This window comes from Sciurus carolinensis, chromosome 4 (assembly GCF_902686445.1).
Source record: "Sciurus carolinensis chromosome 4, mSciCar1.2, whole genome shotgun sequence".
Classification (NCBI taxonomy): Eukaryota; Metazoa; Chordata; class Mammalia; order Rodentia; family Sciuridae; genus Sciurus; species Sciurus carolinensis.
Genome location: NC_062216.1, coordinates 169,008,611 through 169,035,787, shown reverse-complemented (window position 1 = coordinate 169,035,787; position 27,177 = coordinate 169,008,611). Strand labels below are relative to the sequence as shown.

Genomic DNA, 27,177 nt, shown 5'->3' with positions numbered 1-27,177 from the left:
TAAAGCAGTACATATTTATTCTCTTATAATTCTGGAGGTCATACATGTGAAATCAGTTTTTTGGGCCCAAATCAGTGTTACCAGGACTGTATTCCTTCCAGAGACTTTAGAGGGGAGTCTGTTCCTTACCTTTTCCCTCTTATGGTGACTTTTGGCATTCATTGGTTTGTGGTAGCATCACTTCAACCTTCAAATCTCTCTTTGCCAATTTATTTCTCCTTTATTTTTGTTAGAGTTCTGGCTTTTTTTCTTATCAGACCATATGATTGAAGGTAGGTCCTACCTGGATAAACCACGCTGATCTCCCCATCTCAAAATCCTTAACTTAATCAAATCTGCAAACTCCCTCTTTTAAATTTGTTTTTTGTTGCATAAGGTAAAATGCACAGGTTCCAGGGATTAGGATGTGGATAACTTTTGGGGGCCATTTTTCAGGCTACCATAGTATATTCTCTGACCTCCAAAGATTCACTTCTGTTTCACAAGTAAAATTACATTTATCCCATTCTAACATTCTATCCCTGAAAGTCTCAACCCATTGCAACATCAGCTCAAGTCTAAGATCTCATCTAAATATCATTAGCTCCGGGGGTAGGGATATGGCTCAGTGATAGAAGGTTTGCCTAGCATATGACTCACTGGGTTCAATCTCCAGTACCGAAAAAAAAAAATTAGCCTCAACTTCAAAATATAAATTCTCATCATCTAAACCATGTGTTATCTGTTCCCAAACTATAATGATGGGACAAGCATTGTATAATAGTTATAAATATTCCCATTTCAAAAAAGAGAAAATGTGGGCTGGGGATATAGCTCAGTTGGTAGAGTGCTTGCCTTGCAAGCACAAGGCCCTGGGTTCAATCCCCAGCACCGCAAAAAAAAAAAAAAAAAAAAAAAAAGAGTGAAAATGCAAATAAATGGACCACTGGCTCCAAGCATTGTCAAAATGTAGCAGAGAACATTGTTAAGTTTCAATGCCTGGAAGCAATCTCTGTGGTTTAAGTCACTTTACTTTTTTTTTTTTTTTTTTAGAATTTTTAAAATTTTTTGGTACCAGGGATTGAACCCAGGGTGCTCAATCCCTGAACCACATCCCCAACCCTTTTAATTTTTTTATTTTGAGACAAGGTCTATACGTTGCTTAGGGCCTTGCTAAGTTGCTGAGGCTGCCTTTGAACCTGTGATCCTCTTGCCTCAGCCTTCTGAGCCACTGGGATTATAGGTGTGTGCCACCCCACCAGGCTTTCTGTGGTTTAAGATTGCCCTCTGAGTCTGTGGCTGTGTCATCTGCTTTCTGATTATCCTTCCTTTTTTGTGAAAGGTAGTATTTGTTTGCAGCTGAGTAGATTTTTTTCCCTCTTAATTTTAAAATATTGTGGTAAAATACACATAAAATTTACCATGTTGGCCATTTTTAAGTGTACTGTTTGGTGATATTAAGTACATTCTTATTGTGTAATCATTGACACCATCCCAGAATTCTTTTTATCTTGCATAACTGAAACGCTATACTTATTATGCAATACCTCCCCTGCTGCCATTCTCCCCTCCTGGGAACTCCTGGACCCTTCTACTTTCTGTCTCTATGGTTTTTTTTATAGTTGTAGATGAACACAATTATTTTATTTATTTTTATGTTGTGCTGAGGATTGATGCCTCACATGCATTAGGCAAGTGCTCTAGCACTAAGCTACAACCCCAGCCCCTTGTCTGTCTCTATGATTTTGACTAAGTATTTACATAGTGTCTTTTGTGACTGGGTTATTTCACTTAACGTAAATGTCCTCAAGATTCATCTATGTTGTAGCATAAATCAGTTTTCTTTCTTTTCATGGTTCAAAGAGTAGTTTTTTTAGTCTGTTTCTTGCATGTAGAAATTTAGTGGTCCAACTACCTTTCTTTTTCTTTTCTTTCTTTCTTTTTTTTTTTCCCGGAGAGGTTAGGGGTTGAACCCAGGGCCTCATCCATGCTAGACAGGTACCCTACCACTGAACTACATCCCCAGCTCTGCTTTTCTTTATTTCATTTTCTGACCTTTTAAATTCAAGCTAGCAGCATTTCTGCTAACAAAGCATTCTCAGAAACCTTGTGGGTTTCCTGTGTATATCTCAGGAATTCTTAACATTGATAAAAGGGTCCTCCATAGAGCCTTCCTGGATAATCTCATCTCTATTCCTAGCGTCTGCTTATGGTTGGTTGAGGCATCCATGAGTCACATACCTAATCTCTACAGAACTAGTAAAAGGTTGTCCTGTCCGTGTGTAGCAAAATGAAATTAGACCCCTCTCACCCTGCACAAAACTCAAAGTGGATCAAGGACCTAGGCATTAGACCAGAGACCCTGCACCTACTAGAAGAAAAAGAGACCCATAACTCCCATCATGTCAATTTAGGAACCCAGTTCCTCAGCAAGACTCCTAAAACACAAGAAGTAAAATGAAGAATCAATAAATGGGATAGTATCAAAGAAAAAAGCTTCTTTAAAAAAAAAATATATATATATATATTTTAGTTGTTGATGGACCTTTATTTTATTTATTTATATGTGGTGCTGAGAATCGAACCCAGTGCCTTACACATGCTAGGCAAGTGCTCTACCACTGAGCCACAATCTGAACCTCTAAAAAGCTTCTTCATAGCAAAGGAAACAATCAAGAACGTGAAGAGAGAGCCTACAGAATGTGAGAAAATCTTTGCCACCTGCACCTCAGATAGAACATTAATCTCCAGGATATACAAAGAACTCAAAAATTTAACACCAAAAAAACCAAATAACCCAATCCATAAGTGGGCAAAGGAACTGAAAAGATAATTCACAGAAGAAGAAATATGTATGATTGATCAACAAATATATGAAAAAATGTTCAACATCTCTAGCAATTAGAGAAATGCAAATAAGAATACACTGAGATTTCATCTCACTCCAGTCAGAATGGCAGTTATCAAGAATAATCAAGAATACAAGTAACAATAAACGTTGGTTAGGATGTGGGGAAAAAGGTACACTCATACATTGCTGGTGGGACTGCAAATTGGTGCAACCACTCTGGAAAGCAGTATGGAGATTCCTCAGAAAACTTGGAATGGAACCACCATTTGACCCTGTTATCCCACTCCTCGGCGTATACCCCAAGGACTTAAAATCAGCATACTATAGTGATATGGCCACATCAATGTTTATAGCAGCTCAATTTACAATAGCTAAGCTATGGAACCAACAGAGGTGCCCTTCAACAGATGAAGGGATAAAGAAAATGTGGTATATACACACAATGGAAAATTACTCATCCAAGAAAAAGAATGAAATTATGGCATTTGCTGATAATGGATGGAACTGAAGACTGTCATGCTAAGTAAAATAAGCCAATCACCAAAAACCAAAGGCTGAATGTTCTCTCTGATATGTGAATGCTAACACATGTTAAGGTGGAGGAGGGAAGAATAGAAGTTCATTGGATTAGACAAAGGGGAATGAAGGGAAGGAAACGGGGATGGGAACTGGAAAGACAGTGGAATGCACTGGACATACCTTTCCTGTGTTCATATATGAATACATGACCAGTGTAACTCCACATCATGTACAACCACAAGAGTGGGAAGTTACACTCCTTGTATGTATGATATGTCACAATATATTCTACTGTCATGTATATCTTTAAAAAAATAAATAAAAATTAAAAAAACAAGGTTCAACCACACCCGGAGTTTTCTTTCTACAGTGTGCTTTCTTAACAGTGAATCTCCTAATTTTAGTGTCTTTTGTGCTCTGTATTAACTGAGAATTTCCCACACCAAGTACTGGCTACTAAGATGTCTGACTGGTTCAGGGACATGCAGACCATGTCATTCTGATGTGCATTGATGGTGAACAGAGCAGGTGAGGTGCCAGGCTTCGTGCTTGCCAGGTCCATAAGTTGCAGACTTCTGCATTTGTATCCTGATCATAAATAGTTGCTTCTCCCGACTGGGCAGAGTCATGGAACCTGCCCATTGGGGTTGTCCTTGGTGTCAAACAGCTTTCAGGGATTGTTGGAGAAGGAATACAGGTGTATGTGGTTCCTCAGAATGATCATTATCTTCTAATGGTGCACAGGCACAGTCAACTTGACTTGGTGAAGGTGAACTCCAGAACCAGCTTGTCTTTGAAGTTCTTCCTCTCCTGGGTATCATCTCAGATCAGCACTGAGATCTCTGAGAACTTGGGACTGCTACAATTGCCTAGCAGGGCCAGCAGGTTGGAGTGATGCAGTATATTTACCAGGCCTGTGCTGCCCATCTGTGTATGGTCTTGATATCCCTTCTCCATCAGTAGCTCCATATTATAGTTGTACACACATATCTCCATGGTGCAGCAAAAGCAACTTTGGTCTTGGGTGAAATGTAGACTGGTGAACCCTTGAAGTGGTTACTGAGACATGGTTTAGAATTGCTTCCCTGACCTCACATCCCTGACTCTGGCCCCCGCTATTGGTGTTTCTGGGCCTTGACACCTGGCCCTGGGGTTTCTGAGCATCTTTTTTTTTTTGGGTACCAAGGATTGAACTCATCCCACTGAGCCTTATCCCCAGGCCCTTTTTTTGTATTTTATTTAGAGACAGAGTCTCACTGAGTTGTTTAGTGCCTTGCTTTTGCTGAGGCTGGCTTTGAACTCACCATCCTCCTGCTTCAGCCTCCTGAGCCACTGGGATTACAGGCTTGTGTCATCAGGCCTAGCTTCTGAGCATCTTCAGTGTCCATATTCCAACCAACAATCTGTTTAAGGCAATCTAGGCTTTTCTATCATGGTTCTAAAAATAAATTCTTCCAGTCTTCATTTCCAATTTCAAAGCCACTTGTGGAAATTTTTTTTTTTTTTTTTTTTTTTTTTTTTTTTTTTTGCGGTGCTGGGGATCGAACCTAGGGCCTTGTGCTTACAAGGCAAGCACTCTACCGACTGAGCTATCTCCCCAGTCCACTTGTGGAAATTTTTAAGAATTTTTTTATAACAGCATCTCACTTCCAGATACCAGAATCTGTATAGTAGGGTTCATCCAGAGAAACTGAACTAGTAGGAGATATGTATTAATGGATTTACTACAAGAAATTGCTTTATGGTTGTGGAGGCTGGCTTAGCAAGTCTGACATTCATAGGGTAGGTTGTCAAAAACGACAGGCTGGAACTCTTGGCAGGAATTGAAGTTGCCATCTACAGGTGAAATTTCTTCTGGAAAGTCTCAGTTTTGCTCTTAAGGACTTTCAGGGATTGAATTAGGCCCATCCAGATTATCTAGGCCAATCTCCATTGCTTAAAGTCAACTGCTTATGAATATTAATTACAAAATACCTTCACAGGACACTTTACATTAATATTTGATTGAATAACTGGGACTATTGATTAATCAAACTGACATACAACTGACTATCATACCATCATTATTATCACTTGCCTAGATTATTGCATTAGGTTCCTTTGAACTGATTTTCTTGCTTCTGCCCTTGATTTCTTGTGATCCATTTTCTGCATGGTAGCCAGAGTCAGTTTCATGATCTACCAACACTCCCTCTTGCTTACTCTGCTGCTACCCCACTGGTTTCCTTGCTGTTCTTGGACCTTCTAGGTCTTTGTGCTTGTTTTTCCTTCTACCTGAAATATTCTCTCCTGGACCCTGTATATGATTTACTTCCTTACTTTTTTCAGATCTTTACTGAGATGTTTCCTTATCAGAGAGTTACCAGAAACAAAAAGACAATTTTATCCTTCAATCCCTGGCAGTTCCCAGTTTCTCTTATCCTATTTCCCTTTCTTCCATAGAGCTTACCACCACTTGACGTACATTTGCTTGCTGTCATTAATCATTATCACTATCATGGGATTTTTGTTTATGACTGTGTTCTCAATGCCATAATGCTTGGCATGTAGTAGGTGTTTAATATTTTATGAATGACTATTATTATTATTATTATTTTGTGGTTTGGGGATCATCCTAGGACCTCATTCATGCTAGGCAGGCATTCTACCACTGATCTACATTCTCAGCCCTTGAGAATTGAATTCTTATTCTTGTTTTACCTGTCAAGTGGCATCTGACGTAATTGATCACTTGGTGTGACATTGTTCTCCTAGTTGTTGTTCTTTTCTTCCTCTTTCTCTTCCTCCTCCTAGTTTTTCTTCCTAGTTCATTTCCCCTCTCCTTTCATTCTGTTTCTTTGCTAGCTGGTTTTCAGCTGAGCTTGTTAGTGTGAGATTTTTCTCAAGGTTCAGCCTTAAGTCCTTTTATTTTCTCTTTCTTTAGGAGATCTCAGCCAGTCCTGTGACTTTAAATAACTTTTTTTTTTGCGGTGCTGGGAATTGAACCCAGGGCCTTGTGCTTGATAGGCAAGCACTCTACCAACTGAGCTACATCCCCAGCCCTTTAAATATAACATTTATATGCCAACGATTCCTAAATCTGTGTCTCCATTTCCTCTCCCTTCTTCTTCTTCTTTTTTTTTTGTGGTGCTGGGGTTTGAACCCAGGGCCTGATGCATACTAGGCAAGTGTTCTGCCACTGAGCCACATCCCCTCTCCCCCTTCATTTCTTGAATACTAGTCACTTTGACATCTCCACTTCGATATCTCATAAACATCCTAAAATTTACATATAAGTCAGAAATTTGAAGGGTCATCTTTGATAGTCTCCCTTCTCACTTCCATTAAATCAATTTCAATTGATAATTACTCCATAAGTATTGCCTCATTCATTACCTTCTGATCCTGTCCACTAAAACCACCCTTACTAGTCCACACCATGCTCTTTCAGGACCATTTAAATAAATATTTAATTGGTTTCTCTGCTTCTATCCTCTCCTTCCACCTCAGTTTGATTGTCCGTATGGAAGCAAGAGCTTAAAATGCAGAGCTAATTATATCTTGCTCCTTTCTCTTCCCCCAAGCCTTGCACTGTCCAGAGTTTCCAGATTAGGATTTGAATGATAATAGGAACTGTGGCAAATTGGAGTGTACAAACTCCATCTAAAGAGTCTGTCCTTTTATTTTTTTTTTTGGTATGGGCACCTGAACCCACGGGTGCTCAACCTCTGAGCCACATCCCTAGCCCTTTTTATTTTTTATTTAGAAACAGGGTTTCACTGAGTTGCATAGGGCCTTGCTAAGTTCCTGAGGCTATCTTTGAATTCGCCATCCTTCTGCTTGAGCCTCCTAAGCCGCTGGGAATACAGGCGTGAGCCACCTTGCCCATCTAATTGTGTGTCTTTTTTTTTTTTTAATTTAATTGTGTGACTTTATGTTGTTGGCATAGGGGAGTGTAGGCCCAGAATTGCCAGAATTGCTGATCTTCTGATTTTTTTCATGAAAAGCCAAAAATCTTTTTTTTTTTTGTGACAAAAATCTTTTTTTTTTTTTTTTTTTTTTTTTTTTTTTTTTGAGACAGAGTCTTACTGTATTGCCAAGGCTGGTCTTGGTCTTGAACTTCTGAGCTTAAGTGATCCTCTTGCTTTAAGCCTCCCAAGTAACTGGGACTATAGGTGCATGCTTTGCACCCGGTTGGGATTTTTATTTTAATTTTTTGGTACTGGGAATTTTTTTTTTCTTGACAGGTTTTTGCCAAGTTAAGCAAAGTTAGGGTCTCTCTAAGTTGTTTAGTCTGGCCTTGAACTTGTGATCCTCCTGCCTCAGCTTCCTGAGTCCCTGGGATTATAGGCATGTGCTACCATATCCTGCTTGGTTGGATATGCATTGTGCATTTCCTCTTTAAAATTTTTGATAACTAATTTAAAATTAAAAAAATTTGTATATTTAGGAATAAATTTGGTGAAAATAATGAAGCAGTGAATTTCATGGAATATTTAAATAATGAAGATATGAGGCCCTTTGCCATCGGAATCACACAACATTGCTGAGAGAATGTGAAGAAGACTTAAATAAGTGGAGACCATTTTAATAAGTTCAAAGACCCAATATTATTAAGCTGCCTAGTCTCTTAAGTAATCTAAAGATTCTTTGTGTTCCTAATCAAAATTTCAGTAGATGTGTTTGGATAGAAGTTGTCTTTCTGAGTCTAAAATTCACATGGAAGCTCATTGAAACTAGAATAGCCACAACAATTTAGAAGAGAAAGAACAAATTTGGGTAAATTAAACTCTCTGGTTCAAAATTTTTACAAAGCTACAGTAATCAAGACAGTATGATTTTGGTATAAAAATAGATAAATGGATTGATCATTGGAGAATAGTAGAGTCCAGAAATAGGTGCACATATGTGTGGTCAATTGATTCTCAACAATAAGCCCAAACAGTTCAGGGGAATAGATAATCTTTTCAACACACATTGCGGAAATAATATTTGTATATTTGTAGATATATGTATATTAATAAATGAATCTTCCAGTCACTTGGGAGGCTGAGGAAGGAGGATCGCAAGTTCAAAGCCAGCCTCAGCAACTTGGTGAAGCCCTAAGCAACTCAGTTAGACTCTGTCTCTAAATAAAATACAGAAAAAGACTGGGATGTGGCTCAAGTGCCCCTAAGTCCAATTCCAATACCAAAAAAAAAAAAAAAAATCTTAATCCTTGTCTCACACATTAAACAAAAATTATTTGAAATGGTTCATAGATCTAAATGTACAAACTAAACCATAAAATGTATAGACAAAATTTTAGGAACATCTTTGTGATCTTGGGATAGGAAAAGACTTTTTAAAGGGCACAAGAATCACTGACCATAAAATTAAAGGTTTAAAGATTGGATTTTATTAAACTAAAACTTTCTGTTCATCAAAAAATATTATTAAAGAAGGCTGGGTATGTAGTCAGAGGAAGAGTGCTTGCCTGGCATACATGAGACCCTAGGTTCAACACCAACCAACCCACCCCAGAAAAGATACTGTTAGAAACCAAAAAGCTTCAAGACACAGATTGGGAGGAAATATTTATACACTATAAATATATCCAGAATATGTTAAATGACCTTCAGAAACTCAATATGATAAGCAGCCCAATTAAAAATGATTAAAAGACTTGAATAGACATTTCTCAGAAGAATATATATGTGAGACTGTCCAACAGCTTATGAATGTCAAAAATCATGTCACCAGTGAAATAAAAATTAAAACTACAGTGAAATACCATTTCATAACCAATAGAATGGCTAAAATTTAATAAGTGGATGGTTCCAAATATTTGTGAGGATATAGAGCAGTTGGAGTTGGTGCATATTGCTGGTGGGAGTGTGAAGTGGTACAAATACTTTGGAAGATGTTTAGTCAGTTTCTTAAAAAGTTAAATACATACTTACTGTACAGCTCAGTAATCCTGCTCCTAGGTTTATTTTCCAAGAGAAGTGGAAATTTAAATGTTCAAAAAGAGGCCATGCAAGTGTTCATAGCAATTTTATTAGTAATAGCCAAAAAATTGGAAACAACCAAAATGCCGTCACATTGGAAAAACAAACAGTGGATTACTGTCTAGGGGAAAAAAGGGAATAAATTACTGATATTTGCCATACTCTGAATGAATTTTTTTGAATGATTCAAAAATTGTGTTGAGTGAAAGACATAAAAGAGAATTTACTGTATGATTTTATTTACATGAAGTTCTAGAATAGACAAAACCAATGTGTAGTGATAGAAATTAAATCAGTGGTTACTTGTGGCTAGGGGTGGGGATATTGACTGCAAGAGGACATAAGGGGTGATAGAATTTTTTTTTTTTCTTGATTGGGAATGATGATAAGTTACTGGAGAGCTTATACTTATTAAAACTCTCTGAAATTGTTCACTTAAAATTTGTGCATTTTATTGTATGTAGATTATTCTTCATAGTTGATTTAAACAATTCATGCAGGTCAACACTCTGGACTACATAAAAGATGTTTGCTTACCAGATTTGGTAGAGGTCAGCCAGTTCCTAACAGCTGATCTACTCCCACAGGCATGTGCAGACTAAAAGAGTGCTTGAGCCATAATGGGTCTGCACATTTCTGTTGAATGAATGAATGGGTGAATAATGGACCTTCTTGAAGCTCCATTGTAAGAATGTAGCCCATCCTTCATCTTCCTGCAGTTTTGAACTCCAGTCATTTTTATGGAGTTATTTGGTCTCCTGGCAGTTTTCCCTTGAGCTCGCATGAAATCATTCATTTCCAAATAATTATTGAGCCTCTACCATGTGTATTTACCCTTCCTAAATCAAGTACTTGCTAATTATGAGGAATTATACAAGTGTCAGTTGGCTATATATCTGAAATTTACACTTGATTTATAAAAGCAAATACTTAGTAAAGTGTTCTTAGAATCTATTCCAGCTGCCATTTCTTTGTCTTATGCATTTATACTTTGCTCTTTGGAAAAATAAGCTTAACAACAGACTATATAATGGTAACTTCTCAGATGAGAGGAAACAAAAAATTTTCAGAAGCTCATTCTGATATAATATAGAAATGACAGGTTTCTTCCTTCCTTTTGGAGTCTCTGGGACTTGAGTGGACCGTTTTGCTTGAGTGGACCCATTTGCTAGAACCAAATTGCATCTTGGCCCAGTAGTCAGGGAAAAGCTGTATACTGTTTTCATCAAATTTGGTTATGACCAGTGTAGACTTTTATAGGTCCCCAAGCAGAATTATTGCATTTTTTTTCAACCAGTATTTTTAAAAGCACTGGTTATCATTCTGTACCGATACTTGTCACTTCCCTGAATTTGGTCAGGCTGCCCTGCATTCTTGGAACAACTTTCTTCCTCCCATTACCCAAATCGTTCTTGGCCATTTTAAAAGTTAGCATGAGGCTAAACTTTAGAAATCAACTTTGGTAGCTCAGTGGTGGAGTGTTTACCTACCATGTGCAGGTTCCTGGGTTCATTCCCCAGCACCATATACATGCACACGAATGCACAAATAAATAAAAAAAGAAAATAACTCATAAAAGAGATGAATCATCTATTCACAAACATGTTTTCACCCTCACCTCTCTCTGTGATATCCTCGTATAATTTATCTTTTTTTCACTTCTATTTCTTTTTTTCCCCAAGACTTTCTTCCTGTTAACACCTGGAGCATCATTAGGGTAATAGCTGCATCTAGTAGGTATCACTTTTTTATTCCATATATCCAATATCTGTACCAACCAAGTTTAATAAATAAAACCAAGAAGATGAATAGTACATCTTAATGGGAAGCTGAATAACGTGATCAGAGTCCATGATGGATAAAAAATATAGTACTTTAGGTAACTGGACCTAGGTCTTTCCTCCCCCACCTTTACTTGGCACATTCTCCTGAAAGGGAAGCCAGGGAGATTACGAACTGCTTCTATCTGATAATTGCCCAGAAATTCAAGAGGAGACAGTTCTCACGGCAGCAATCTGAGTCTGGTAAGAGAGCTTAATGAACTGCCCTTAACTCTGCAGTAGTCAGTTTGTCTCTATGCTGACACATCAGAGGATTTAACTGTGAGAAGTTTAACAAAAATATGGGAACAAGGAAAAAAGAAATGGGTATTGAAATTGTGTATGTATGTAATCTAGTTTATTTTAATTTGGAAAGATCTCTTTGTCCTCATGAGAGATTTCTTTGATTAGAACTGTTTCTACTTATGCCCAACCCAGAATTAAATCATAACAAACAAAGAGGACTCAAGTTTAGGTCTTCCGGAATGTACTGTTTCAATACCTGTTATCCTTGATGGGTTCAAAATCTTTAGTAAATTACCTTATGAAAAATACGTTCATTCTATATTTCCACCAAGAGCGCACATGAGCTCCCAAGTTTCTCTGCATCTTTTTAAAAAAAATTTTTTTTAAATTTCTGTTTTGGTTGTAAGTGGACACAATACCTTTATTTTATATTTATGTGGTGCTAAGGATTGAACCCAGAGCCTCATGCAAGCTAGGCGAGTGCTCTACCACTGAGCCACAACCCCAGTGCCACTGAGCCACAACCCCAACCCCTCTCTGCATCTTTATTAACACTTATTATTTTGATTTTTGATAACAACCTGGTGTGAGGTGGTAGTCTTTAATAATATTTTTAGTGTTCTCACATATGATTGGTAGCATACATGTTATCTCTATAGTTATCACATCACTGCATTTTTTTCACAACACTTTTCAGGCACCTGAAGTGCTTATGTTTTTACTGGTTACCAGAAATTCCATTAAGGCAGGGACCTGTCCATCCTCATTTCTAATGTTTCTAGAACCCAGACAATACCTGGCACATTTACTTGATTAGCAAGGAGTAAGTGAGTGAATGAGATGCACAGTGTAGTGGTTAAGACCAAAGACTTGGGTGTCAGACAGACTCATTTGATAATGCCTCCTTCATAGGGTTGTGGCATTAAATAAGCTCACATATGTAAAATCAGAGTACAGGACCTGGCATATTATCGTTTTCCTGTATGCGGCAGCTGTTGTTAGATTAGATAGGCGGTGGGGCATCAGTATACTTGAAGTGTAAAAATCCTCATTCTTTCAGCCATGTGATATTGTAATATTGAACAAGTTGTCAACTTCTAGGTCTGAGTTATTTCTTCTGTCAAATTAGAGCGTTAAGTTAGATAGATTTTATGATTTCCATTTGATCCTTACAGTTATTACTGTATTCACTCTAGCAGTCAATTCTATGGGCATACTATCTCAACTTTAATTGTACAAGATTGTTAATTTCAAAATCTTAATCTCAGAAGCATCTGAATTATAGAATTTGTTTAAAAGTTTTTTTTAAAGAAAAGTTTTATTTTGTTTTTTGGTCATACTAGAAATTGAATCCAGATATGCTCTACCATTGAGCCTCAGCCCTTTTAAATTTTGTTAAAATGGGGTCACAGGATCTGAATAAATTACTAAGGCTGGCCTCCAACTTGTGATTCTTCTCCTCAACCTTCCAAGTAGCTGGAATTACAGGTGTGTGTCACTTTGTTCAGCTTCAAATATTTCAGTAGGTTTTTTTTTTTTTTTTTTTTTTTGGGAGATACTGGAGATTGAACCCAGAGACACTTGACCACTGAGTTTCATTCTCAACCGTTTTTGTTTTGTAGTGAGACAGTGCTTGCTAAATTGCAGAAGCCAGTCTTGAACTTTTGATCCTCCTGCCTCAGTCTCTCAGTAGTTTAAATTTTGAAATGAAAATATCCTTTCCTGTTGGGCACAGTGGATGGTGGTGGCATAGGCCTTAATGCCAGTAACTCAGGAGGCTCAAACGTTTAAAGCAAGTCTTGGAAATTTAACTAGATTCTGTCTTAAAATTTATAAAAGAGGTCTGGGAATGTAGCTCTGTGGTAGAGCACCCTTACGGGTTCAGTTCCTAAAACTGTAAAAAAAAGAAAGAGAAGAAAAAAGAACTAGTTGAAGAAAAATTTGTCCTAGTGTGGAATGTCTAGTAATGATTTAATATGACTACTCAGTGTTCATGGCATAGAAATGGAGGAAAGCAGATTGTAATTCCATGGTGATAGCTTGATAGTTGTGTGTGTGTGTTTGTGGTGGGGACTGAACCTAGGATATTCCTTCTCCAGTGGCCTTTGTGTGTGTGTGTGTGTGTGTATGTGTGTGGTGGGAACTGAACCTAGGACTTTGTGCATGCTGGGCAAGCACTTGATAAGTCTCAACTGCAATCCCATGTCTCCCAGCATGGTGGTTTTTGCTGAGTGTGTTGGACTCAGCTATTGGGGAGACTTGCTTTAAAGATACCTTTTTGTGATATCGCTAAGTGGATGATGACACGTAATGGGAGGTGGGAGGGGTTAGTGTTAGGGTTAGAGTTAGGATTAGGGAGGGGGGCAAGAATGGAGGAAGGAAGGACTGTATAGAGGGAAAAGAGGGGGGTGGGAGGGATGGGGGGAAGGGAAAAAATAACATAATGAATCAAACAACATTACCCTATGTAAATTTATGATTACACAAATGGTATGCCTTTACGCCATGTACAGAGAAACAACATGTATCCCATTTGTTTACAAAATAAATAAATAAATAAATAAAAAATAAAGATACCTTTTTGTCTATTTGCTGTTCTGCTGACTGACTGAGGAAATAAGTCCTTAGAGTAGATTTCTCACTTCTGATAAGTAGCTGATTGTGTCCCTGTTGTTCTTAGCTAATGTGGCACCTGGTTTGCAAACAGTCTGACTATATTTGAGAAAAAGTATTTTGCCAATTTGTCCACCTAAATGGGGATTTGGGTTCTACACAGAATTTCTGTAATTTAGATCCTTGTTTATACATTTCTTTAATGAAAAGAGTAGGGGCTATGGAAGCCACCTAATAGTGACCTTGAAATAATAGTATAAACTCTTCTGGGCCTTCATGACTTCATCAAGATGGTGGGGGAGGTACTTACTTAGTAGGGATGCTGTCAATATTAAGTGAAACATAATTCAACAGGTGTTGGTATTCGCCTGCTATGGTTTGGATGTTGTTCCAAGGGTTTGTGTGCTAGAGGCTTGGTTCCCAATGTGGCAGTGTCGAGAGGTGTAGAACCTTTAACAGGTAGGTTCTAGTACAAGGTGATCAGGCCCTTGTGGCATTGCCCATCCAAAGGGTTAATGTAGTTCTCATGGTACCCTAGTTAGCTCAAGCAAGAGTGGACTGCTACAAAGTAAAGCCTCTTCTGCATGTGGCTATTTCCCTTCACATTTCTCTGCCATGTTATGATGCAGCCAGGGGGCCCTCATCAGAGGTGGAACAGATAGGCTTCTCAGTCTTAAGACTTTTGTTTTTTAAATTTTTTTTAGATGTTGATGGACGTTTATTTTATTCCTTTATTTATATGTGGTGCTGAGAATCCAACCCAGTCAGTGCCTCACTCATGGTAGGCAAGCTTTGTACCTCTGAGTCGTAACCCAACCCCCGATCTTAAGACTTTTGGCATCTAAAACTAAACTAAATAAGCCTCTTTTCTTACCTAGCTTTAGGTATTTTGCTAGACCAAGAGAAAGTGGGCTGATTCATCCTTGTCTTTCTTCCCATTCTGTTTTTCAAATAACTTGAGTAAAATCTCTTTGAGCATAGCTAACTGATGTTTAGTCCCTTTATTAAGATCACTTAGTCACGTGTTCCAGAGATTGACAATGGAATTTATTTTCCTTCCCTTATCATTTGCAAGTACTATTAGAAATGTATTCTTGTTCAGATTTGGAATGAGGAAATTAAAAAAAAAAATACAGCATTAAATAAGTTTGCTTTAGGCAGCTTTCTGAGATCTGGCAAATTTGAACAGGAAAATTAGAATTGCTTTCATAGTCCCACCTGGAACATAGTTGGCAGTAGCAAGAAAGATTATGCAATTGCATTCCTTATCAGATGTTCTGTAAAGTTATTGTCTCCTAAGACTCAACGTTCCCTTCTCCCTTCCTTTTAGTCAAGAATGATTGTGAACTAGAAGATGAATAAATGAAAATTAATCTGACTTTGTCAATTGAAGAATGAGAAGAATGCTAATCCCAAGGCATGTGGGCTTGTTTCAGTTTCCCAGAGACCTTCTCAGAGGTCATGACCCATTGGTTGTAGCATTTAAAAACAAAACAGAGCTGGGGAGATAGCTCAGTTGGCAGAGTTCTTGCCTTGCAAGCACAAGGCCCTGGGTTCAATCCCCAGCACGGCAAAAAAAAAAAAAAAAAAAAAAAAAAAAACAACCCGCCCCCTCCCCCCAAAAAAGAAAAAAAAAAACACGCCAAAAAACAGAAAAACCCAAAAACTGTAGATGAAGCCTTGGCCAAGTCTGGATATTTACAAGATTTTAGTTTAGTAATGGAATGCAGAGATGATTTTCATTGGCCAAAATCACTTTTGTTGTTTTGGTTTTAGTCATCTAAAATGCTTTTTGGCAAAATTCTCTCTTTCAATACATTCTCTTCAGAGTAGCAGCAGTGATCTTAAACAGAATCACATCCTTTCTCTGCTTAAAGCCCTCACCACCAGTGGTTTTTCCTTTGCTCTTGGAATAGCATTCATATCCTTCCTCCACATGCATGCAGTGTCTTTCCTAATCTCACCACTTCATGTGGCATCCCTTTTCTTTCTCTCTCAGTTTGCTCTCACTCTGGTCTTCAGTTTTTTTTTTTTTTTTTTTTTTTTTTTTTTTTTTTTGGGTACTGGGGATCGAACCCAGGGCCTTGTGCTTACAAGGCAAGCACTCTACCAACTGAGCTATCTCCCCAGCCCCTGGTCTTCAGTTTTTTGAACTTTCTTAAAAAGTAGTAGGCACTTTCTGCCCACAAAGTTCCTTTTTTGTTTCCTTTACTACTTGGAGACGATTGTAATTGGTTTTCTACTTTGTCTTGCTTATTATTTTTTTCAAGCATATTAAGCAGGTTTTATTTAAAGGTAATAATACAAACTTCTCCCAGGAGGTCTTCTGTACTCTTATGTTATAAACCCCATGAGTTAAATACCATGTTTTATTCTTTTTATGTAGCATATACTGGCACATGGTAGTTATTTAAATATTTGTTTAATGAATGATAGTTTGTTAATTACTGCTATATAGAAAAATGGATACTGTAGTTCATAAAGGAACAGGCATTTACTTGCTGATCTGATAATATGTAAAACAATAAACGTCAGTGGCGGTCACAAAAATGATTTGTTTTGGGCTTGAAGTTTTTAGAATTTAACTTAGCTAATAGTTCCCTGGGAAATTTTTCCTGATTGATTGGATTTGTTCTCCCCTTATTTGTTCTGTGATGCCATGTGCTTGCTTCATTCATGACAACAACGTATTGCCTATTTGATTCCTTAGTGCTTAGGCTGGTACCTGGCACATGGCAGTTGTGCTCAAAAATATTTGTTCATTGAGGAATAGTTGTTTGAATTGAGATATATCTTAAGAAACAACTTTCATTCTGGTGGATTGTGGAGCTCATCAGTCCCAAGAATCACTTTATGTATCTGTTTTTTAAGTTTACCAGATCATGACCTTAGTAAAATTATTTTTGAATCTTTATTATGGAAGAATTAAACACATAAAAATAAAGAGAATAATGTAACAAACCACCACCCAGGATCCACCACCCATTTTCAGCAATTATCAGTACATAACTAATCTTACTTAACTTTATTCCTATCTTCCTCTTCTCTGTTTTAAAACAAATCCCAGACATTATACCACTTCATCTATAAAAATATAATCAATTTAAAAACTAGTTAACTTTTGGAAAAACGATACAAAAATTCCGTTTGTCTCCTTGAATCTAAGTATATATGCCAGCTGGTGAATTTCCATGTGCTAAGTCACTCCCAAGGCTTGACTCACTATTGAAAGCATATAGTTTGTTGTAATTACTGAAACAGCAGCAGTTTACTAGAATGTGCTGCTTGGTTAAGTATATTTTTATCAGGTGGAGAGAGGGTACCAAAAAGTAAAAATTTGTGTGCCAAAAGTTAAGTTTTTCCCTTAGGAGATGTATAAAGACAAATGATACTTTTGGCATTGTATGCTGTAGGCCTTTAAGATTTATCTGAAAAATTACAATGAAATATGGGTTTGTGGATTAATTGGGTTAAATTCCTATAGTTCTTTGTAGGTGAATTCTTGAGAGTCACAATTAGCAGGAAAAAGAAAAGAAGAAAAAACAAAGAAAAGCAAGTCAGATGGCTGAAAACTCAGAACTAGAACCTAAGCCTGGGAAGGTAGAGAGTTTAGAATTTGGACCAGAGAAAAAGTCACATGGCATTGGTGGTGGTTATGGTTAGTTTTATTCTGGAAGTTAAAGTTATAACCCAGATTTGTAAATGTCTAGTCTATAAATGAAACTTCTTTTAAGAAGGAAGTGTAAAGGTACTATTTTCTTTCAGTAGATATTTTTAAGGATTAAGTATTATCTTAGAAAATTTATAGATTAGCACACTGAATGAAATGGTTGGATTAGAACAGTGCTTCTTTGTGATTCTAGGTTATTCTGTTTGTTGTTTTTCTGTGCGAAGAAATGAAGGGGAACAGAAATGATCATGGTCACCTTTAACTTTTTTTTAAGGACCCCAATTCCTTTTTTTTTTTTTTTTTTTTTTTGATATGGAGAATTTGAAGGCTTATGGAAAATAATATTCCTGTAAGACAGCTCCCCAAGAAAAATGGAGGGATGATGTGGCTTGGAAGGAGGCAGGAGAAAATCAGCTAGACATTAAACCTCTCCTAGTGCATTCTTTCCTGATAACAGTGGCCCCTGGGGTAAGGGGTGGATACTGAATGCTGGACCCTAACCCTTGACCTTCTCCCATGGCAAATTAGTCCTAAATAACAATGGCAAGATTTGAGTACTCATCCCTTGGGGTCTCCTTTAACCTATACAACTAGCCCCTGACGTCAAAACTGCAGGGTCAAAACTACTAGTGCAGGTTTCCAATTATCAACCTCATTATACCCTATTAGCCAAATCCCCTCTGTAACTGGCGGCCATTTTCCCATCCGGAAAATGGGCGCCAGTGGCGTTGGAGTCCGCTGGCTTCTCTGGATCCATTGAGGTCTGCTTCCCATCCATCGTTTTGTGTTTGTAGAATTGAATCCAGAGCTACTTTACCAATGAGCTACATCCCCAGCCCTTTTTGTTTTTTATTTGAGACAGAGTCTTGCTGAGTTGCTGAGGTTGGCTTTGAACTTGTGATCCTCCAGCTTCAGCTTCCTGAATTGCTGGGAGTTTTCCTGAATTACTGGGTCTGCTATGATGCCCAGCACAAGACTCTGATTCTAAGAGACCACTATAGATTTGCTTTCTCCTTATCCTGAGTTAGCATACAAGTCGTCTGCTCATAAGATTGGTAGGTGATGGTGGATGTGGCGATCTCCAGTCTTGACAATTTATTTTGAAAATCCACTTTTATTCCCTCTTCTCTGCTCCCATAAGTCTTAGTTAATTCCTGTTACAGTACTTAGCACACAGTGCCTTCAATAGGAATTTTGTCAAACTCACCTGTGTACCCCTAGCATCTAGCACATGGTCACTTGGAAAATATTTGTTGACACATGATAATCCCTTTCCAACATTGAAATGGTGTGGTTTTGCTATTTCTCCAGTGGCCTTGACCTGGGTTGTAGTAATAGTGATACTCCTGTGTAGTTTCCTCTTTGTATTTTTCCTTTTTCTAGGTGTTGTTTGTTCTCAGGCTCTGGATCATTCTCCTCTTTGGTGACTTTCCAGGGAACAGAGAAGAGAAAAATTCATGTTTACAGTAAGAGGAGTATGTCAGACTAAAGTTGGTCATTGCTAGGTCATTGCTAAAACCCTCCAGTTACTATATAGTTGAATATAATGTTGGTTACAGATGCCCCGAGCTTATTTGTTTGTATTATTCTTCCTCATTACTGAGATTTGACCCCCTGCCTATGACTGTGAAGGGGAATGAATTTAAGTCTTTCTTTTTTTCCTCTTATGGTACTGGGGATTGAGTCCAAGGGTGCTCTATCATTGAACCTTATCCCTAGCCTTTTTTTTCTTTCTTTTTTTTTTGGTACTGGGATTTGAACCCAGAGATGTTTTACCACTGAACCACATCCCCAACCCTTTTTATTTTTTATTTTTATTTTGAGACAGGGTCTCCCTAATTTGCTGAGGATGACCTTGAACTTGTGACACTCCTATCTCAACTTCCCAAGTTGCTAGGATTACAAGTGTATGCCACTGTACCTGGCTCCCCAGCCCTTTTAATTTTTTGTTTTGAGGCTGGCCTTGAACTTGGGGACTTCCTATATTAGCCTCCTAAGTAGCGTGGATCACAGGTGTGTACCTCTGTTCGTGGTGTGTACTTAAGTTTGACCTTCAGGCTTTACTGGCTATGATCAATCATTTGGTATTAATCAGCATCAAATTATGTGATGAGTTTTCTTTTGTTACATATGGTAGCTACTGAAATTAATTTATTATAAACTATAATATGGTCAGTTTAAATCAATGATTTATCATTTTTATAACATAAAGTAGGCCTGGTGGTATAGCTCAGTGGTAGAGTACTTGCCTAGCATGCACAAGATCTTGGTTCTGTCCCCAATACTGCAAAAAACAAAAAACAAAAAACAAAAACAAAAACAAAAACAAACAAACAAACAAAAAACCAAAAAACAAACCAAAAAGGTAAAATTTAAGTGTTAAAAAATATATCATTGACTTGACTCTATTCTGTATACCTGTTGGGAAAGTTTGAAAGCCCATTGGATCAAACTCAACATATATGAAACCAAAGTAAATAAAGTCAATAACAGTAGTCCCCCCTTATCTATAAGGAATATGTTCCAAGACCTCCAGCAGTTGCCTGAAATTGTGGATAGTACTGACCCTATATGCACTGTTTTTCCTATGGGTACTATGATAAATTTGATTTGTAAGTTAGGCATAGTAAGAGATTAACAATAATAACAAGTAATAAAAATAAGAACAATTAGAATAATATAATAAAATTATGAGCATTGTTCATAACTTTAGAATAGGGTTACTTGAACACAAGCATTGTGATACCATTGGTAGGTGATCTGATGACTGAAATGAGTAAGGGCAGGTAATGTATAAGGTGGATATCCTGGATAAAGGGATGATTCATGTCCCTTGAAGAACAGAACAGGATGGTTTGGGATTTTATCACATTACTCAGAACAACACATAATTTAAAACTTATGACTTATTTCTGGAATTTTCCGTTAATTATTTTCAGACTGAGATTGATAATAGGTAACTGAAACCTCAGAAACTGAGACTAAGAGTCTGAGAAGTCTACAGTGCTCATTTCTTCGGGTTTTTTTTTTTTGCTACCAGCAGTTTTCACTACCTTATTTGAGGGTGTGTCTGCTCTTTTGAGTTGCTCTGGTTAAAACTTGAATGTTTATCTTTCTCTGTACCCTATTTCTGTATCTTTCTCTGTACCCTATATCCTATCTGTCAGAAAGACTAACTGAACCTCCTTTCAAAATATATTCCCAGCTTAACCATTTTTCACTCTCTCACTGTCTTTGTTGCTACTACTCTGTCTAATCTTCTATCTTTCTCTTTTTTGGCAGTGCTGGGGGATCGAACCCAGGGCCTTGTGCTTGTAAGGCAAGCACTCTACCAACTGAGCTATCCCCCCAGCCCCTCTAATCTACTATCTTCTCTTGCTTGGGCCATTAGCATTTCTAACTAATTCCTAACTTCTACCTTTTTCTTTATTCTCAACATGGCAGCTTCAATCACTCCTTTTATATCTAAGTCAGATCATGTCGTTTCTTCTCGTTCAAAAACCCTGGTGTGGCTCCCATTCTTTTTGACTAAAAGCCAACATAAAGTCTTATGTTACTTAGTCTTCTAGTAATCTCTTTGACCTCAGCTACTTCAGCTTCCTTGCTCACTCTGCTGCAGCCACTCTGGCTTTCTTTACTCTTCTTTGAAAATGACAGTCCTGCTTCTGCCTTTTAACTTTTGCACTGGCAGTTACTTCTGCTGGAATGATTTTTCTCCTAGATCTCTACATGGATACTCGCTCATCTCTGTTCACTCTGCTTCAGTGTCACTTTCTAAATGAGGTGTACTCTAATCATCTTACTTAAAATGATAGCTTCTTTGTCCCCAACACTTAGGATTCCCTTTATTCTGACTTACCTTTTATTTTTCTAAATAATTTATTATATTTTAAGAGTCATATAGTTTATCATTATAAACCAAACAGACAAAAGAAAGCAAAGTTGATGAGGAGAAGAAATTGTGCATTGCTGATGCAAATGTAAAATGTGCAATTGCTGTGGAAAACAGTTTTCTGGTTCTTCAAAAAGTTAAACCGAATTACCATATGAGGTCTGGGGATATAGCTCAGTTGGTAGAGGTCCTTGCCTTGAAGACACAGACACTGGGTTCAAATCCCCACCACCAAAAAAAAAAAAAAAAAAAAGAATTACCATATGATCTTGCAATTTTATAGGAAGGTATAAACCCAAAAGAATTGAAAGCAGAGATTTAAACTGATAACTTTTGTTATTCACAGTAGCCAAGAGATGGAAGCAACCCAATATCCATGAGACAAATGAATGGATAAACAAATACATACAATAGAATATTATTCAGCCTTAAATAGGAATGAAGTTGTGATACATGCTACAACATGCATGAACCTTATAATATGCTGAGTGAAATAAGCCAGACACAAAAGGACAAAAACTGTGCTGTTTCACTTACATGAAGTATTTAGGATTGGCAAATTCTTAGAAGTAAAAGAGATGTTACCAGGGGCTAAATAGGAAGGGCACAAATATGGCACACTAAAGAAGCCCTGCTCTGCAGCTCTCAGACTTCAGTGGTGGTGGAGATCCACTGCTGTCATGCAGCAACCAGCCAAGTCATTCTTCTCCTGCAGCCAGATTGTAAGCATAGGAATTGATTACATCCAGAAAGATAAATTACAAGAAACTTGAAAACTATTTCTGGGAAAGAGTAATGAGAGACTGAAGCAGGAGGTATACATTTTATTGTACTGTTTGATTTTTTTGAAAACAATTTGTATTATCTATTTTAAAACTAAATTACTTTATTATGGGAAAAAACAAAGAAAAATTAAAAATGTTCATTTTATTCTGCTTAAAAAACGAACTTGCTGGGATGTGGTGGCACATGCCTGTAATCCCAGTGACTTGGGAGGCTAAGGCAGGAGGATTGCAAATTCAAAGTCAGCCTCACACACTTAGCAGGACCCTCCACAACTTAGTGAGGCCCTGTCTTCTAATAAAAAATAGGAAGGGTTAGGGATGTAGGTCAGTGGTAAAGTGCCTCTGGGTTCAGTCCCCAGTATAAACAAAAGCAAAAATAGGATTCTGTGTGTTAAGACTAACTACAAAGGTGTTCAAGTCAGGTGTTAGGTACACAAAATTCTCCTCTTATTTAGAACACCAGTTGACAAATTGCTCCTTCCCAGGATTCCAGTTGTAGAGGTTTTTCTGTTTGCTGGGGTTTTCTACATAATCACTTAACAGTTTAGGAGAATCACATAAAAGAATACATGTTCAAATACCTGAATTAGGAAGTGGGTTTTACTTTGCAGTTTCTTTCGACACCCCCTCCCCCCCGCCACACACACTGCAGTCTGTGCATTAAACTCAACTGCCTTTTACTATTGGTCTATTTCCCCATTCCTTTTTATTTTTTGTTTTAAGACAGTAGGATTTCGCTATGACCTCAAACTTGCCATCCTCCTGCCTCAACCTCCTTTTGTTGGGATTACAGGTATGTGCCATTGCGCCTCACTTGCTTTGAAGTTTCTGAAAACAGGAGCTATATCTGTATGTGTGGAATTAACAGCATCAGTATCTGTGTGTACCTGTAGGTACCCAAGCCTGTGGATGCTCCAGACTATTATGAAAAATGGTATAGTATTTGCCAATTCTTTACCTCACACCTCCTAATAATCTGGTTTCCTCACACATCCTCCTGTTTGTCTTGTCATCTCTAGATTTCTCACAATACCAAAAGTAATGTAAATGGATATAATACTGTATTGTTTAGGGACTAATGAGAAGAAAAAAATTCCGTATATTGGTACAGACACGTTTTAAAAAAATGTTTACCTACATATATTTTTTGTCATCTTGGGTATTGAACCCCAAGCCTCATGTATGCTAAGCCCTTTTAGAATTTTTTTTTCTTTTGCCATCAGGGGATTGAGCTACATCACCAACCTTTTTATCTAGTTTTATTTTGAGACAGGGTCTTGCTAAGTTGCCAAAGCTGCCCTTGAACTTGTGATCCTCCTACTTTAAGTTGTTGATGGAGCTTTATTTTATTCATTTATTTATATGCGATGCTGAGAATTGAGCCCAGTGCCTCACACATTCTAGGCAAGCGCTCTATCACTAAGCAGCCCCATAGAATATTTATTTATTTTAAAATTTTGATTCATTGTACACAAATGGGATACAACTTTTGTTTCTCAGGTTGTACATAAAGTAGAGTCATACCATTTGTGTAATCATACATGCACATAGGTAATGATGTTTGTCTCATTCTATTAATTTTCCTTTCCCCCGCCCCCACCTCACCCCCTTTAGAATATTTTTGATCAATTGTTGAAGCAGTAGTTGTGGAATCTATGGATATGGAGAGCTGAATAATCTGTGTCTAAGTGTTTATATACAGTGAAATGAATGCTTCGTGGCTTGTTATAGGAGATGGGAAGATGAAAGGCAAATCTGGAGCTTTTATAGAATTTTAAACCCTTGTGAGTGTAAGGTTTGAGATTTTAATTTTTTATTTTGCAAAGTATTGCGTATGTTCCAGTACCTTATGCTGCCGCTGGGTGACAGCAGGCCACAAAGGTCTTTCTATCTTTCTCCTTTTCATCATAGTATCTATGGTATTGCTTCCATTTATTTCCCCTTGTCCGAGTTTTCTGTGAATCACAACTCTAGCTAGTCCATGCCATTGTTCCCTCACACTACCCACTACCCCAGTACTAGGTATTGAATCCAGGAGGGCTCTACCACTGAGCTACATTCCCAGCCCTTGGTTTTTTTTTTTTTTTTTTTTTTGAGGACAGGTTCTCATTAAGTTGCCCAGGCTGTCCTCAAACTTGCGATACTTCTGTCTCAGTCTCTCGAGTAGCTGAGATTATAGAATTATAGGTGTGTACCCAGCTAAATTACTGAACTCTTAACAATCTGGTTCCCGAGATGAAAATGAGTTTCTATGGTTCTAATTATAAAAGTTTAGTAATTCCATGTTTTTTTTGTCATTTTTCTAAAGCTGATAAAAAGATTAAAAGAACTTTGCTTCCATTAACTGTTCATATAAAATAGAATTCATTTCAATATAAAGTGAGTTAGACTTGAATTCTAAAGGGGCTTAGTCAGTGGATGACTAAAACAGCCTTTATATAAGATGGTCTCATGTAGAAGTCAGTTTCAAAATACATTCCCTGACAACTTTGAACTAAAACCTAGGATCTCATTGAGATTAATGTAAGAAATCTGTCATTAGCTTGTTCAGATACTTTTCAGAAGTAACTTATCACTGTTTAGGAGCTGACTTTTTCTGTCGTAGCTTCCAATGAAAAACTGTTGCTTTAGTCATTCTCCCCTGAGTTTCTTTTCCTGAGAATAACAGATTGAGCTCCATACCTTTGCACAAGATCTGAGAGTATTTAAGCTTGGCATGTTTGAACCTGGCAGACTTGATTAATATGTGGACAGACTAGCACATTAGAACATTTTTAAGTTCCAAGCCACAAATTGTGTTTTAAATGAACACGAGCATATATAAAATTAAATTAAGCCTTGAGTAGCATAGACATTTAAAATGACTCTTGCTCTGGGTGACTGACTTTTGGTGAGGCTCTTGCTGGCCCTGTGCATTTCTTACTCTGTTACTCTGCTTTAGGCAATGCCAGGAGCAGAGCAGGGAGAGATTTACTCTTTTGGCACTCTGCTACCTTCTGCTTTCTGCAAGGGAAAAGACTGCTGTGCTACTTTTTAAATTCCTACCATATGGAAAGTTTCTGAAAATAAACTTTGGATTCGTTATTGAACTTCTAAATTTGTAACCTCCACTATCTGTGATTAAAGCCAATAGAAATACCTGTTGATATTCTGCAAAGTTGTGACCCTATTTTAGAGAGAAAGGCACACTGTCTCACTTATCACTTAAATTAATTTGTACTCAGTTTATGTCTCAGTTGTCATGGATGAAGATGACTTTTGTTTTCAAACCCAAACAAAAACTAGTCAGTGATGGTTTTAGTGAATCTATTTTAACCTTTGTGCATAATTGATATAATTATGTAGCAGATATATTCATAAAAATATAGAAGTACAAAAATATAGAAGTACATTACAAACTGAATTGCTTGAATGTACTAAAGGAAAAACAATTCTGCTATTATCAACAAATACATAATGAGCCCCTATTATATGCCAGGCACTGCTTGGTCTTGGGGGATACAGAGTTATTTAAATTTAAATGGTGATACCTATCCAACTCTCTTTTCTTTTCTTTTTTTTTTTTTTTGTCTGTGCTGGGGTTTGAACTGGGGACCTCACACATGCTAGGCAAGCACTTTACCACTGAGTCACATCCCCAGTCCCTTAAATGATGATTCCTATTCAGACAAGCAGAGAAGAAAAAAAAAATTGGGGACAATAAACTGTTTTACCTGATATAATAGAGAAATGCATTGGGACCATGGAGGACAAACAAGTAGACTAACTCTGGGGAATTGGAGAGGGTTTAAAAAAAAAATGTTTTGGTTGGATATGAATTAATAATAAAAATTATTTGCAGTAATGACTATATTTTACTGCATGCCTGCTGTATGTCAGGATTAGTTAATATTACCTACCAGGGAAAAGGGAGAGAAGAACATTCCAGTAGAAACAATAGCACTATGAGGATTCTGTGTCCTAGAAGGAAGTTGATGTGCTAATGGGGAGGTGGAATGAGACCATTGGCCAGAGCAAATGCTAGTGACTTGAGTGGATCTCATTATGACTGTGAAGAAAGGACTTTACACGTCGATACACACGTTAGTATACCACTCAATGTCCCTTTGGGTTAGTTTTTTTTTTTTTTTGGGGGTGCTGGGGATTGAACCCAGGGCCTTGTGCTTACGAGGCAGGCACTCTACCAACTGAGCTATCTCCCCAGCCCACTGGGTTAGTTTTAAAAACATAAAAAGGCTGTAACAGGGCATTTCATTTCTTGTCATTTAGCCTGATCTGCTCAGCTGACTTCTTATATTCTAATGTGCAGGCAGTGAATCCTCTTTAGTACCTGGTATGGTGCTCAGCTCTTTGCAGGAAGTGGACGAGTGTGGAACACTTACAGATATAAACCATTGAGATATCAGAACTATAAGGTTGAGAGTGCATATATTTGTTTAAAAGGCATTTTTTTTAAGCACCAATAAAAGTCATTTGTCATTTGGATGTTAAATGAGTTAATAAGAACACGTATCTCATTGGGTTTTAATAGTTAAATTAGTAAGTTTAAGCACTTAGCCTTACAAGTGTTTTGTTTTTAGTACTGGGAATTGAACCCAGGTGTGCTTTAACCACTAAGCTACATCTCCAGCCCTTTGTATATTTTATTTTGTGACAGGTTCTCGCCAAGTTGCTGAGGTTGGCCTCAAGCTTGTGATACTCTTGCCTCATTCTCCCAAGTTGTTTGGATTAATTACTGGTGTGTGCCACTGTGCCTGTCTAATTTAAGCAGTTAGAATAGTATATAAGCATATAGTAAGAGGTCAATTAGTATTGTCTGTTGTGTGCCTACCT

The 27,177-nt window shown here is 37.5% G+C and overlaps 1 protein-coding gene, 1 non-coding gene and 1 pseudogene across 5 annotated transcripts in view; 1 reads left to right on the top strand and 2 right to left on the bottom strand.

Annotated features, from left to right (window-relative positions):
- Positions 1 to 27,177, top strand: part of Mrtfa (myocardin related transcription factor A) — a 176,479-nt gene that overhangs the window by 13,308 nt on the left and 135,994 nt on the right. The window lies entirely within an intron of this gene.
- Positions 3,750 to 4,417, bottom strand: LOC124982203 (WD repeat domain phosphoinositide-interacting protein 4-like; annotated as a pseudogene).
- On the bottom strand, positions 6,314 to 6,387 carry Trnad-auc (transfer RNA aspartic acid (anticodon AUC)). The gene has a single exon. It is a non-coding gene; the product is annotated as a tRNA-Asp (tRNA).